The 16,315-nt window shown below is 40.7% G+C and overlaps 1 protein-coding gene across 2 annotated transcripts in view; it reads right to left on the bottom strand.

Annotated features, from left to right (window-relative positions):
• The window catches only part of vrk2 (VRK serine/threonine kinase 2), an 80,260-nt gene extending 64,901 nt beyond the window's left edge, over positions 1–15,359 (bottom strand). For both annotated transcript variants that reach the window (XM_074646995.1, XM_074646996.1), the window contains exon 1: positions 15,344–15,359. The gene's annotated coding sequence lies outside the window, so the exon portion shown is untranslated. The remainder of the gene's footprint in view (positions 1–15,343) is intronic.
• Between the last annotated feature and the right edge of the window lie 956 nt (positions 15,360–16,315).

Genomic DNA, 16,315 nt, shown 5'->3' on the forward strand with positions numbered 1-16,315 from the left:
TCAACCTTGACAAAGGCAGCGCAGACCAGATCTACTCGTTCTGTTCTTACCTTTCACAATTAAAGCCCTAGATATATTATATTCGCAGGCGAGTTTTTCGCATTTTTGTGCCGTTTATTCATCAAATGCCCGGTGTTTAGCTGCTTTTAAATTACTGCTGATGGAAAGCGAACCTTCCCTGGCGTTGTTGTTAGCATTTAAGCACTTCCTGTACCCTCGTCTGGAAGTCAATAGGTTTTTAGTTAGATGCCTGATATAACGTCTGTGGTTAACACAAGCTTAAGAGATTTTAACGTTTTGTTCTACGATATAAAATACGTCAGTAACTACCCCACTCGTGAATTTTGAAGCTTTTATATGTCTCAAAAAAGGCGGTTGCTACAAGCGGCTAAATGAGACAACTAAATGTCATCGTCTGCCTTTACAGCCTCGTTGTGTATACTCACGTTCATGCGACCGTGGTGTAGTTCGTTTATAGCCTGACGTTAGCTTTGTACTTCTCGCGAATGCATTTACACTTCGATAATCATAGAAGTAGCATGTAGCGAAACGTGTAAGCATCATAAACGTTTGCCACAGATCTTATTTTCTGCAATAATTGAATGGAAAAATCCCATTGGCTTTTTGTCCAGAGAACCAGTGCAATGCTAACTTCCAGGCTGGCCTGCAAAAATACGTCATCCCTGCAGCACTCTATTGTGCTATTCTTCAATAAAAACAGGTCAACCAGATATGGACATGTTGTGTGCTATTTGGTCACCGGATCAGGGAGGAATAGGACAAACAGTAACTGCCACAGTGAACTGAAAAGGGCAGCAGGTGAGAGGCTCTTACTGTGGTCTGTGACCAGCACACCTCCAACAAGTCATCAAGGTTAACAACCTGACCTTGCTGTGCGGAGTAGTGGAAAAAAAACACTTGCACTGTGCCACCGCAGCTTGACTGCTTGTGACCGTTCACAGCACGGCTCGGTGCAACACCTTGTCACACTATTATAGACACATCAGTATATATACAGTATATCTATGCAGCCAGTAGATGTAATTTATGTCCAGACACTAATGACATCTGCAGCGGGCTGAAACATGGCTGCTTGTGTTTTATTGAGTTGTCAGTGTGTCGGAGTTGAATCAGACCACTCACACCAGCGCCGGCGACCAAACCTCTCTGAATATGTAATTAGCTGCAGCAGTACAAGTGTCTCATGAATATTCATGATCTTTTTAATTAGGCGGCTCTCTTCACAGCTAGCCGCCACAAAAAGTTACCTCCGTGTCGCACACTGTGTGTGTGTGTGTGTGTGATTTCTGTGTGTGTGTGTCTTCTAAGTGTTCACGTGGGGGAAGGGGTTGGTAGGAGGGAAAATGATGAAAAGAAGGGAAAATGTGACAGCAAGAAGAATAAAGGAAAGGTGTTAGAATGATGATTTAATCCATCTAATTATCTCTCTCTCTATCTATCTGTATATTTCAGTACAGTTTTTAGTTTTCCACTGGAATTAGGTCCTAAATAAGAAGGAAAACAAACATTTTCCCACATCTACAGTGCTGTGCATATATAACGGTATCGCCTGACTAGGGCTGGGCATTGGTACTCGACACCTTTAAGGTATCGACCGAAATAAAAGTACAAAGAAGTATCAACACTTCTCCAGTCACAGGATACCTGCAATCGATCCTTTTTGTGCCCATTCTTCGATCATTTTGACATGTGATTGGCCCACTATCGCAGCAGCTACGGCCCACACAGCCGGACTTGCCTGCCTTCACATGGCTCTGAACGGGCCGTGTGCAGGCAGAGCTGATGTCTGAGCTGGCGGCTAGCAGCTAACAGCATAATTCCCAAAATGTTGAACTATTCAAAACTGTCGACTCTTGATGTTTCCAACCCAGAAGCCGGCAATATTGCCGACATACTTGCCAACCCTCCCGATTATCCCATGAGACTCCTGTTTTTCATTGCCCTCTCCTGGTTTTCTTCCCGGGGTCACAATTCTCACGTATTTCTCCCGATTTAGCCCTCCTGTTTCCACCTGGACAACAATAAAACAACACGAAATGTTGACACGTGGTTTGAGCTGTGCTCGCCGCACATCACAGAACGCAGTGCCCAAAGTTGGGCTTTGCTCGACGCAGCAAAAAACTGTCGCGGCACCACGGCACACGCCAATTGGAAATAATGGGTTTCAGAGCGCAGTGGTGCCACTGTAGCGTCGGGTCTGAACAACACTTTCTCAGCCCAACTTGTCACATACCGCTCCTTTGTCACGCCCATTAGCGTCACTTTTTTTTAGGCAACAAAACCACTATAGTTGGGTTTAGGAAAGAACTACATGGTTGGGCTTAAAACTACTACGTTTGTACATTGAAAATGACACTGAACGTTGTGAACACGGGACACGAATGAAAGTGAAACTTAACTCTCCTGGTTGAAAGTCTTGTCTTGTCTCAACCTCCCCTCCCCTCCGCCCTTAGTGTTTGTTTTTGCTCTTTAAACTACGTCACTCACAGCGCACTTTTTCTGAGCGTTTACTGTTGCCGTGGATGGGTTTACATTGCAGTTAATGGAACGCCTGGTGCGTTTCACACCGGTGCTAATGGGTGCCTTGTGTGGTGGTATCACACGCCGACAACCGTGACAAAGCCTTGGTATTTGATGCCCTGGGAATGAGAACGGTCTGACAAAAACACCCCCGGTGTGTAAAGGCCTTAAGAACGAAAGCAAAATAGCATAATTCCCAAAATGTTGAACTATTCACCAACTGTTGATGTTCCCTTGAGCAAGGCAACTGACCCCCACCAACTCAGTAGCCAGCAATATTGTAGGCTGTAGTTGAAGAGCTCCAAAGTGACATGACATAGTGCTTGAAGAGTTCCTTTCATTAATAAAGGTCACGGCGTGTAAAATGTATCTGTAAGGTTTGCTTATTTAATAAAGTGGCCAGTTGAGAACATGAATGCTAAATCTAGCAGGCTGATAGTAGCTTCCTGTTACAGCAGCCGAGCTATCATCACATTAAGCATCCAGTGACTGACACGTTTACGACTGTGACATGTAAGAAGTGCTATTAGATATTACCAACATTCAATCTCATAAGTGATCCATTGAGGTATAGGAATGATATCAGCATAGTGTTTGGAAAAGTGACTTTTTATAGGCGGAGTTGGTGATGTATAAAGCACGCTGAGTGACACTCGTGTCCACAAAGTAGTGGAGGTTTATTAAGAATTTGTTGTCTCTACGTCAAACGCAATCAGCTAAATTTATTGAGCATTAAATTATTCTAATGTTTCTTCTAGCATGACTTTTATATGAAAATCAGGTCCAGCGTTTCCCTGGCGTCGAGATATTTCTGAAGATTTGATCATTTTAGAGCATCTGTTACTTTCTAGATTGGAGATGTTTTATTGGTGCAGATTCATTTACAATATGGCTCCGCTCAGAAAGATGTTAATTGTTTATTGATCATCATAATAGGTGGATTATAATTTGATTGCGTCTCTGAATGGGCCAATTCTGTTTTCTTCTACAATCTTCGGTGTGATTAGAAACAGTGAGAGTCCAATTTGAATTCGCTGGTCTATCTGGATCAGGCAATTAGACAGCTCTGAGTTTCAGGTCCTACATTCAAATATTGACAGTTTTGTCACTCCAACTGCACAAGGTGACATTTGTTTTTCTCTCTTTCTTCCTCTCTCTCTCTCTCTCTTTCATACCTCTGCAATTAAAACACAGAAAGCACAAACACACACTGACTGATGCCTCAGTTAGCAGCCACAGTTTAAGTCCAAATGCAGAACAAGAGCGATCTCTTCTGGACATTCAGTGTCAATACAACGTTGCTCCTTGTGAAACCTCAGATAATATAAAAGCAAAATAATTAGGTGTGCAATGTGACACAAATAAAATCTTTTGTATATTATTTTTTTTGGCCACAGTAGTCTTTCCGCCTGAGTGTGATAATCCAAGGTATCAGTTATCTTTCTGTATTACTAAACACACCTTTCCATTATTAAAGGCTGCAAATTGATCAATGTGCTCCAGTTCTTTTTTTTCTCTAAAGCTGGCTGTCATTGTTCTGAGAAGATTCACGGAGAAACACACATTATAAAGCATGAATTATTTCTATACATTTACTAAATTTTGACTACATTTTACATTTTGACTGGCAGTAAATTTGGTAGAGGTTGTATGAGGACGTAGTTAAGGACGTGACTATGGCAGCGGTGGATGAAGTACCGGAAAGCCACACTTGAGTAAAAGTACAGATATCTAACCGGAAAATGACTTTAGTAGAAGTTAAAGTCACCTATTAGAATATTACTTGAGTAAAAGCCTTAAAGTGTCTGATGTTTACTGTACTTAAGTATCAAAAGTAATTTTCTGATATTAAATGTACTTAAGTATTGAAAGTAAAAGTACAAGTAAATGCTGTTAATAAAAAAGCAAGTCACAATTTTGAGATTTACAGAACATGTACACCACCTTAAAAAATGGAGGCTACATTACACTTGAAGAAAAATGAGGTCTTCACAACTTAACTTAACTTTTTCCTTCCACGTAGCATGATCTGACATGCAGCCTGCCTGGACTTGAGCAGAAATCAAAACTTAACTACGCCTTTGAGAGCACTTTATTTGCCCATCACAAGAATGATGTAAGTTGCAAGCTAGGACCACTGATTCGCCAAACCTGCTTGCTTGCAATAGTAACTAAGATGCTTTGGGGAAATGTATTGGAGTAAGAGTACACATTTTATTTAGGGGTGCTGAAAACAGAATTATTGATGATGTTGGGAAACCTGGTTTCATTTCTTCTTTTACTAATTAATGTTCGAGAGTGTAGTGTTGGCAAAAATATTGAAGTATCGATACATATTGATTCTGAATATCAGAAACGGTTTCTGCTCTGTCTTCTCTCCGACAGCGCACCCACCGCTATTCATCTTTTATTAAAATCTAAAATTTTATGCCCTCAATTTTTCCCTGTGGTATCGATAATGGTATCAAATATCGATATTTTTCATGGTATTGTATCGAGGTTATTTTATTTTAAGCCGAACCATGATGTTTTTCCTAAACCTAACTACGTGTTTTTGTTGCCTAAACCTAGCTGCGGATGTTTCTGTAGTTTTGTTTTGTGGCGTAAAAATGACACACGAAAAGCCAAAAATGTGTCCTCATGACGTGCAGAATGTCCTTGTAATGTTGTGCTATTTATACGCCTTCCTGTGAGACCGGGTTGCCTGTCTCATACTGTGTACAGTATTAACGTTTTACTCAACCACATCACATTTAAACTTTAAGTGTGATTTCAATGGCGTACGTTTTACCACCAGTCGTACTGCTGCAGTAAAGTCACTTTACTTCTACGAGAGTCAGATTACTGGCCCCCCTCCATCCTCTTCCTCCCCCCGTCTTTCTGCTGTCTAATCATCTGGCCTCATTAGGCCCCGGCTTCTCCATTAGGGGCCCGTGGCTTGGCACAAAATGGCCACCCTCAGGCCCTCCCGCTGCCTGGCGAGGAGCTGCGAAACTGCAAAACTGCTTTGTGATGTCTCCACCGCCCCGGCAGATCTATCCATCACCTTACCGTTTATCACACTCGTCCACTGGCAGGCCTATCCATCAGAGCCTAAAGTGTCAGGGCCTGCTGGAAAACTCAGCGGCTCCTGTGGTAAATAAAGAAGAAACACAGCAGGATCACAGAGGAGGAGAGGAGGAGAGAGAGAGGAGATGGTGGGAGGGAGAGAACAAGAGGAAAGGGAGAGAAGGGAAAAGAACACAGCAAGGTAGGTAGAGGAAAAGAGAAGTAATGGGGAGACAGAGGGGAGAATACGAAGGAGAAAGAGAGAGAGGGAGAGCGGTGGAAGTGAGGATGATAAAGAGAAGGGAGAGCTGCTATAAAGGTGAGAAAGGGGGGAGGAAAAGAGAGTATAGAGTGTACTAACTGTTGTCTCTGAGATGCAAAGGTGAAATTACATGGAGGTTGATCTCCTGCAGGACTGTCAGGTCACTGAAATATGAAATAAGGCAACCAGTTGCAAGTCGTCCTGAGTTTGTTCAACTTTAGAGCCAACTGGTCGTGTCTAGGAATGCACTATATACTATAAACTTTCAGTTTGTAAGCGTTCGTCGTCCGACTATGTGTCGATAACACACCGCCGATACGCTAAAATGAACTAAATGGGTTTTATTTCTATTAAAAAAACGCAAAGCGACGGTGGGGGCGGTGGGCAAGCAATGAAATCGGTGTGGGCCCAAACACTTTGTAACACCAGTAACACCGACCACTGCGGCGAGGCTAATGGCAACCCGAAGCTTGTGTTTTCGTCTCTAAGTGTAGAGTTAAGTGCGTGTGTTCATAACTCCAGCCCAAGTAGGGCTAAGTTGATTTAATGCTGGCTGGAGAATCCATTACAAGTCACAAGTGCTGTCATGGGAGTATGAAGCCTTCCAGCATCGGTCTGCTGACACACACACACACACGCTTGGATGTCCAGCAAAGGTTTTTTTCAACAAATGCACTAAACTGAACTGCATCACATTTTATTCATTGCAAATTTACTTCTGTTTCCTTCTTACTTTTTCTGTTTCAAAATTCTTTGTTGCCCACTCATCAGTCTTTCTCTTTGACTCTAACAAACTCTGTCCTCTGATGTATTGTGGTTGTCACAGGGTTTTCCTATTGGTCCACTCAGTCACACCAGTAAAGGTGTCCTCCTCTCCCCCAGTGGATTTGCTTGGACCTGTTTCCAGAGTAGCACAGATGGGCTGTGAGAGACTTTCTGATCCTGACCCAAATCTAGCACCCCTCAAGGTCACTGGGACCACCGGTGTGTGTGTGTGTGTGTGTGTGGCTGTATGCCTCGATCAACACAGATGTCTGGAAGAACTATTCTTTACACTCTTAATCAACAGTTCAGAAGCGCACACAGTTTTTTTTTCCAATCTCCATCCTGGTGTCCCCTCGGGGTCGGAGTTCATGACCTCCTGCTGACAGGACAGCAATGCTGACCTTTACTAGCGGTGAAAGCGGAGTCCTTCTGAAATGTCAGGCTGAATGTCAAGGCATGACCTCAGGCCAAGGGTCAACACTTCACCCCCCCAAAGAACTAGATTGTGGCTAAAAAAAGCAGCTTTTGACATTCGTCAGCCAGGAAGGCATCCAGTCCGCCTTCAGACAGTCAGTCGGCTGCTTCATCAGCGACCACTTAGTGTTTTCACTCGATTGTGAAAACTACAACATGGAAGAAACTCCGTTCTCACCCACCTCCACTGCTTATGTTAGAGCGGGAGAGTTCAACATTTTGGGAGATAGGCTTATTCACCTTCTTGTTGTGAGTTAGATGCAGTTAGCCAATGCTGAAGTGCCTTAAACTTACATTCTTTCTAACAGCCAGCAGGGGGCGACTCCTCTGGTTGCACAAAGAAGTCTGATTGTATAGAAGTCTATGAGAAAATGAGCCTACTTCTCACTTGATTTATTACCTCAGTAAACATTGTAAACATGAGTTTATGGTCTCAATCGCTAGTTTCAAGTCTTCTTCAATACAGCATGATGTTCAATTAGTAAATTATGGTCCCATTTAGAGTCAAATAGACCATAAAGCAGGGGATGCTTTAGGGCGTGGCTACCTTGTGATTGACAGGTCGCTACCACGGCGTTGTCCGGTCTGGGAGTTGTCCGTGTTTTTGTCTTATAGCTTTAACTCTTTCACAGTGTGTTTTCAGCTCATAAAAGTTAATTGTAACATTTTTCGTCGCCTAAAAATTCTGCGTTCGGTTGTACTTAGTTCCAGCCTCACGTGTCACTTCTGGACGCAAAAAAAAAATGCCAAAATTGAGGCTGCAGCGTGCTACAGTTTCATAATGAACCCAAAATATTTTTACACTTCTCAACTGGTGGGCTTGCCCTCGCCTGGCGCAATGTTCGGTATGCCGCGACCAAGGTCTGCTTGGAAAAGTCCGACCGTGGAGTTTAACAGCACCTCTCGCCCGGACCTCGCCGCTGCCCGGGGCCGTGGAGTGCTCACTGCGCCGTGCGCCCCCCCGTAATCGCGAGGCACTGTCCTCACTCAGTGCGAGGGGTTTGCAGCGACGCCGGCACCCCGTCTCGTTTACCATGCTTTTGATGTGTCACTTCTTGCCATCAGCATTCATAACCGTACAACCTTTATGATTAAATTGTTTACTAGAGCACCAAGTTCTTCATAGATCTAGCCTTGTAATTTTGCTCTGAAAGTGCTCCAGATTGATGCACTTAACTTTAATACGTTCCAAATTTTCTTCCGGGGGAGCACGCACACCGCAGTCTCTCAAAATCCGAAGGCAAACACTGTATTACGACATCCTAAGCTGGTCTCCCCGACTTCAAAACTCAGCAGCACCAGAATGAGTTTGGTGACTATGTCCACTTCTTATATACAGTCTATGGGGGACACTTACATGGTTAGTTTTATCAGACCATGAAGTGATAACCTCATATGAATGAATATATACCGTACTGAATGATACGGTTACTCTAGAGTATATTCATTATTTGTTCTATTTTTCCCTCCGAGGCAGAAAACAGCTGGTCAAGGTCACCCTCAAGCTCTCCTCCCTTCAGTTGCCTTTCTTTCCCCTTGGTGAACTTCCCTCCTGAATACAGAGGAAGACAGAGAGAAGCAAAGAGAGACAGGAGTAAAAGTCCTGAGTAAGCGTCGCCTGCTGAGAGAAGTTTTTCCCCACCATCAATCCTCCGTCGGCGTCTGGCTCCCTCGCCTCGTTAGCTAATTGAATAAATGAAAGATTGCTCTCTGCTCCTTGGGCATTGTGTGTCCCTTTGGCTTTGAGCTTTTTTCTTCCTGGTGTTCCTTTCTGTCTTTCCTGTCCTCCCCCGCCTATTTTCATGTTGAATTCGCATAAAAATAACATTATAGTAATGACACCAGAGGTAATGCGTGTCCATGCTGATGCTATGTATGTATGTGTGTGTGTCAGGTCCTGAAGGGATGGGTGTTTCAAATGACACCTCCAGATGTGCCGGGGAGAGAGAGAGGATGTGGGGGAGTTTATTTTAGCGAAGCAAAATAATTAAAGAAAGAAAATAGGGAGATGCGAGGAGGAAAATAAAGGAAGGAGGAGAAAAGATGAGGAGCAATGATAGAAGAGCATGCAAAAGATAAGAAATGTTAAAGACTAAAATTCCCCGTTATTGTAATTCAAGCCCCTGGGAATCGTTATTGAGAGATAACTTTTATAAATGTTTTTAGTGTGTGTGTGTGTTTTAATAATGCAGAGAAGGGCTGCTGTCACCCAGGCCCGTTTCTGCTGTCATTAAACGTTGACGTGCAGATGGTGGGAGCCTGTTAAAGCGCTCTCACCTCAGTCCTCCACTCCGTACTTGTTTATGACCAGCCACCATAATGCACCATAATGCACCGCCGGCTATTAATTCTAATCAGCAGCCTCTCCTATAGAGGCTCTGCTCTCTCTCACTTCACCGACTTCTGTCACTCTTTTAGTTTCTACCTGCATTACTGTACTCGATGTTCAGATGAACGAGGTGTTGCATGCAGAACGTTGTGTTCCTGAAAATTCAAGGAGCTTCAGGTCACAACAAGTCAATAAGTGGGAGTCACTCTGAAGAGGTAGTATAGTATAAAATGGGCGACTTGGTTTTTAAATAAATAGTTGTGGAGTTATGATGAAGGAGGAAGGAAATATTAAGTATGTTTTCTTTAGTGTATAATCACCTGAAAATAAGAGTTGTGTTTTCGTTACCCCAGAATGAGACGTTTATATCTACATAGGGAGCGGGTCCTCTTCACAGAGTCTGCCATGTTGCACAGCCATGTTTCTACAGTAACCCTAGCAGGTTCAGTTTCAGGGCTAGAGTGAAGCTACAGATATCATATGAAACTACAAAAGGAAGGAATCCATTGGTACCAACCATGTCATACTACCATGTCGGGAAGATTGCTAAATAACGCTCCAAAGTTGGACAAAATTTTAGAGAGGAAAAACTGGCCATTTTCAAAAGGGGTCCCTTGACCTCTGACCTCAAGACAATTGGATGAAAATGGGTTCTATGGGTACCCACGAGTCTCCCCTTTACAGACATGCCCACTTTATGATAATCACATGCAGTTTGGGGCAAAAACCATGCCCTTTGTTCATGCAGAATAAATATGTTATGTGTAATGATGTTAATCTCCATAGCAGCCATTTCATTGTAGAAACCATTTTTTGAAATGTAACCTCACTGTATAAAGTGACCTGTGGTGACCCCTAGATTAATCACAACCTCATGAAACTTTACAACCACAAACTAGAGACCTAGAGCATTCAGAGGATGGATGGCTTTCCTAGGTAGATTGACAATAAGCGGGTTTCTGAGCAGAACAGAGCTCGCCATCCAATCGTCGAAAAATGCAATTCTTGCAGAAATCTCCAAATGTCAAAAGTTTTTTAAACCAAATCACAGCATGGCTTTTTCTATGGTGTTCCTCAAGGTCTTGGTGTCTTAATGTGGTATTTTGAATTGATTATTGATAATTTTTATCAATTCTCGAGTGGAAAAAAATGGTTAATTTTAGCAGCAAATCTTTGTAACAAATGGTATCATCCCAAACATTGCTGCAACAACTTATGAGACATAATAGAGCATGGAAATGACCATCATATACTTCTATCATAATGTTCTAGACTCTTATACACTTTTACAATTCATTTTAAATAATTGTTAATTATTTAATTCTTATTTATGACTAGAACAATTTGACACACAGTGCTGAGCTGCATCTCAAATTAATCTTCAGGTTTCCAGCTTTCAGATGATGTACACCACTTCTATGTCACATCTACTGTTGACCTGCTATCTCCCCCTAAAGAACCCCTGTACTCCCCTAAAAAAAGACAAAAACGGATCTATAGTGGGTCTCAGGGGGTTAAGAAATTATCAATATCAGTATTGGTGAAATTGTAACAAAAAGTAAAGGTATCGTATAGATATAAAAAAGCCGTGTCATCCCCAGGAAAGGTATGCGAGCTCTTTCACTTGCATGATATTGCAATGCCCTCTGCAGGAGAAAGAGGAGTACCTCCTGCTTTCCTTCACCCAGCAGCCTGCATAGATTTCAGTCTAAAAACATTTGATTTTTGACATTTGATATAGATCAGTAGAGCTGAAAACCGCAGCTTTTATTATAAATGTGTGCTTTCTGGCCTTTCGGTGTCCAACAAGGTCAGAAAGTTTAACTTAATCTTGTTTACACTTCACTTTTTTAGACTTTTTCATCAAATTACATTAAGTGATGCAGAGCGATTGAGCCTGCATACTTTTAAAGCACTTTCTATTGGCTGTTATTTTCATTAAGCTCTATAATGCGAAATCACTCTGATGAGTGATCAGACTCTTCTGTAATACTGCAGCCGCGGAGGAGACATCTTAACCCCGAGAAGAGACTTGTTAAGACGGATGAGACATCATTTGCTTCAAGGCTTTTACCTTGAGGGAAGAATATATATTTTCAAAATAACCCATCATTTGAGTTTCTGCCTCTAAGTAGTGGTAAATGTAAGACCTTTATACGCGTCTTGAGATGGAAATGATTTGCTTAACACACACTCCTTCTACTTTCAAATGATGTACTTGAAGGTGCGGAGCGCCTTAATGGTTTTCAGGAAATGCCACTTTTGTGTTGGAGTGCTTTGAAATCTGTGTGTCTTGTTAAAGGATAACCTTCTCGCCTCCCCTCTCCTGTGCATTAGAGGAAAAGTGTGTGTGTAGCCTATAGGCGGTGTCTGTGTGACGTCTATGTGGAGTGTGTGACCGTGCTCTGATAGCGTGTCAGAGTGAATTAGCCTCCGTGTGGCGTCCGCCTGGCACACACCGCCGCCTGCCCTCTGCCCACCACCCCGCATATGTGCCCAAGATTAGAATTAATAACCAGCGCTGCCAATCATGCTTTAATCACAATAACTCTGCATTTAGGGGGCGCGGGGAGGTCACATGCATCTGGGCCTCAGGATGGCCAATCTGGAGCAGCTAATAAGGCGAGTAGTGTGTCTGCGTGTCCCTGATGGACTCATTCTCAGTGTTGGTGGTGGCAGCTGTTCAGGTGAGCCTCAGAGACTGACAGGAGGAGTACAGGATAAAAAAAAAACGTGCAGGACAACACACCAAGTGCTGGGAAAGACATACAAACATAGACATACATACACAGACGCCGCTTTGGACGCTTCAGCCCGATGCAGCGATATGTCAACGTGGGCGCCACATTGGTACTGGCAAGACTGGCCTGTAACCCTCTACAAGTGAACGGGGGAGCTGCCGTTTTTCTGGATAAAAAGCACTATAACGTCTATATTTCTCAACCGAGTCGTTATTGTATCAAAGGGTTGATCTACGTGGAGTAGAAAAATAAAGTTTTGTCTCCGGTTATTTAGAATCTCAATAGTTCAGCTATAATCGCTGCTAGACGCTCAGGAGACGAGTGTGTACCGTCGGCTTACACGACCTGAATTACTTGCGTGATAGAAAATAGTTAATTTATCATTATTATTATACGAATTATTAAAACTCACGTTTGTCAAGTATGGCTTATTTTCCTTGTTTAAGGTTAATAATTGTAGAGAGGTCCCTGTATACTATAACATAATATAATATAATATAATATAATATAATAAAAAAATTGTAACATTAACTTTACATTACTCCTCATAGATCATAAACATTTGAATATAAAACGACTCATTGAAAGAAATGTAGACGCTATAGTGCTTTTTATCCAGAAAAACAGCAGCTCCCCCGATCACTTGTATAGTGTTATAGGCCAGTCTTGCCTGGTCCGATATGGCGCCCACGTTGACGTACGATCCGGGAGTCAATGCGGCGTCTATGTATATATATGTCTATGCATATAAGATACTGTAGGTTAGTGTGAGTGCTTTCTGTCTGTTTGTGTGCCTGTATGCTGATACATATTTTTATCTAATAAAATATTCTGCTTCAATCCATATTTGTTGCCGTTTAGCCTTTCAAAAACAACATTTATATACACTGCGGAAAACCGCTCGCTTAATCCAATTTGCCAAATCTGCCATTTAAATAGCAATTGTGCCAGGCACACCTGGCTTTTAAAGGGAATGGGAGATGACACTCTGATTGGTTTAATTCATGTTACGCCCCAAAACACACCTGTGAGACTAAATACAACCCCTTTGCCCCTTGTGCCTTACTTTGCGCCCAGATATTTGCCATTTAACTAGCAAAAGTTGAGTTGGACATGCCCTAAACACACTTGCGCCATGCACTTTAGACCATGCACTATATATCGTTTAAATACGTCCATTAGTCCTGTTATTGTACTACAGCACTTAATGTATTACAATGCTATTTTATTCTTTGTGTAATCACAATCTTGAATCTTTAAAATTTCTACGAACTTCTTGACAGCCATGAAGAACATATACATTTCATCCTCTTCCCTCGGTTGTTCTCTCTGTAGCACTAAGGTGTGGCCATATTGCAGTGGTCACGTTCCACTGCTTCTTTAATACGCAGACACATTCTCTCTAATTGCAATCAAAACAACAAAACAACATATGTCAGGCCCTCAGAGACTGGCAGCAGCAGCGTGTCCTGCAGGCTCCACAAATGATGAGTGATGCTTGACAAATGAACACTAGATTGGCTACGTAAATTAGCCTCTGCGTATAGTCGCCGTTTAACAACAGAAGCCCGGCAATCACAACGTCGATCAGAGCTGTGATTGAGGGGACTACGGGGTGATGGTATGGACGGATAAAACACAAGAATTGGAATATAAGGAGAATTAGGCAATGCATGCCTGAGAAATGGAGAAATGTAATGAACAATTCTAAGTAGGGGAGGGGGGTTCAACATTATGAACAGCAGTGGGGTTTCTGAGCAGTTTACACAACAGAAGTGCTCGCCATCCAAACGCTGAAAAATGCAAATCTTGCAGAAATCTCCAAATGTCAAAACTTTTTGACACCAAATCACAGCATGGATTTTTCTATGGTGTTCCTTAAGGTCTGGGTGTCTTAATGTGGTGTTTTGGAGGGATTATTGATCTTTTTTTTTTATCAATTCTCGAGTGGTAAACATTTTTTAAATTTAGCACCAAATCTGTGTGACAAATTGTATCAACCCAAAAATTGCTGCAACAACTTATGACACATAACAGAGCATGGGAATGGGCATCATATACTTCTATCATAATGTTCTTAGACCTTATACACTTTTACAATTCATTTTAAATAATGAATTAATTCATGTTTGTTTCTGATCAATGACTAGTGTTATAGATTATAATTTACAGGCTTTAATGCACATTTTTTTGTAATATGTACATAGGCCTATATAATCATGGCCAGTACTCCCTCAGATATCGTGGTGTACAAATACGGAACACCAAAATACATGTTATCAAAAGCTCGTTATCCTTAGAACATTTTAAAAGGAAATTATCATCACATTTAATTCATGATGTCTAATTATCTTTTGATATATTTTCTTTTCTTCTGTAGTGTTTATTGCATGTATTTCATTGTTTTTATTGGATTGTTTAGGTTAGGTTCTTCTGCAAACATTTTGTTGTATTTTTAAAATTATGTTAGTTTAGATCTTTCTTCCTTTTTTGTTATTGTTTTTTTCTCCTAGGGTTGGGGGGAGATCCTTTGTATAAGCCTGTGGCTTCTTCACCTCTCCTGACACATTTCTTGTTTGTTTTTTTCATTGACTGGATTTTGTGCAGTTTTATATATGTGCAAATAAATAAAATAAAATAATCTGTCACTGCCAATATAAATCCTACACGCTGTACACAGCCTATTCACATCATCATCCAGTGCACCATCCAGTATTTATTTATTTGCACTATTTGTATTGTTTACAACTGTATATAGACATTTTTTTTAATTATTGCATTTAATTGTAGATCATGCTTTTATTCATATTATGTGTAAGTAAATTGAGAGAGCTGCATAAAACCAGAGTCAAATCCCTTGTATGTATGTACTTGGCAAAATAAACCTGATTCTGCTGCTATATTGACCAAGACAGCTGATTTTTCTCCTGCTGCTGCTGAGCCTTGCCGGCTGTGCCTACATGTCCCAGGGTGCCTTGCGGGCGAGCAGCGACTTCTCTAACGGCTCATTAACAAAATAAACTCACAACAAATGTCAATGAAGGAAATATTGTAACACCTAAACAGAAAAAAGACAACCGGACACCCTCTGATATCACTCTTAAAACACACTAAAACAGGCTTAACTGCCGTGTTAACTCATAGTAAAGCATTCAAAGTGGACAGACACTAAATAAAACTCACCAAACGGTTAGTCGTTCCTTTCCTTTTTTGGTACGTGCAACAGAAAATGACGTCATCACGTTGGTCTGTCACAGAGCATTGGGAAAAGTATGACGGAGTATTAGGGCCACATAGAGGAAAAAAATAAATCTGAAATTATGAGAATAAAGTCATAAGTTTACGAGAAAAAAAATCTTAATATTATGAGAATAAAGTTATAATATTACAAGAATAAAGTCATAGTTTTACAAGAAAAAAAGTTGTAATATTATGAGAATAAAGTCTTAGTTTTATGAGAAAAAAAAGTTGTAATATAATGAGAATAAAGTCATAAGTTTAAGAGAAAAAAAGTAATAATATTACGAGAATAAAGTCATAGGTTTACGAGAATAAAGTCATAGGTTTACGAGAAAAAAGTCGTATTATCAGAATAAAGTCATAAGTTTACGAGAAAATAAGTCTTAATATTATGAGAATAAAGTCATAAATTTATGAGAAAAGAAAGTCGTAATGTTATGAGAATAAAGTCATAAATTTACGAGACAAAAAGTCGTAATATTATGAGAATAAAGTCATAAGTTTAAGAGAAAAAAGTCGTAATATTATGAGAATAAAGTCATAAGTTTAAGAGAAAAAAATTGCAATATTATGAGAATAAAGTCATAATATTACAAGAATAAAGTCATAGTTTTATGAGAAAAAAAGTTATAATTTTATGAGAATAAAGTCATAAGTTTAAGAGAAAAAAAGTAATAGTTTTATGAGAAAAAAAGTCATAGGTTTATGAGAATAAAGTCATAGGTTTACGAGAAAAAGTCGTATTATCAGAATAAAGTCATAAGTTTAACAGAAAAAAGTCATAATATTATGAGAAAAAAGTCATAAGTTTACGAAAAAAAAGTCATATTACGAGAACAAAGTCATAATATTACGAGAATAAAGTCATAGGTTTACAAAAAAAAAAGTACTAATATTACGGGAATTAAGTCATAA

Source organism: Sebastes fasciatus, chromosome 9 (assembly GCF_043250625.1).
Source record: "Sebastes fasciatus isolate fSebFas1 chromosome 9, fSebFas1.pri, whole genome shotgun sequence".
NCBI classification, from domain to species: Eukaryota; Metazoa; Chordata; class Actinopteri; order Perciformes; family Sebastidae; genus Sebastes; species Sebastes fasciatus.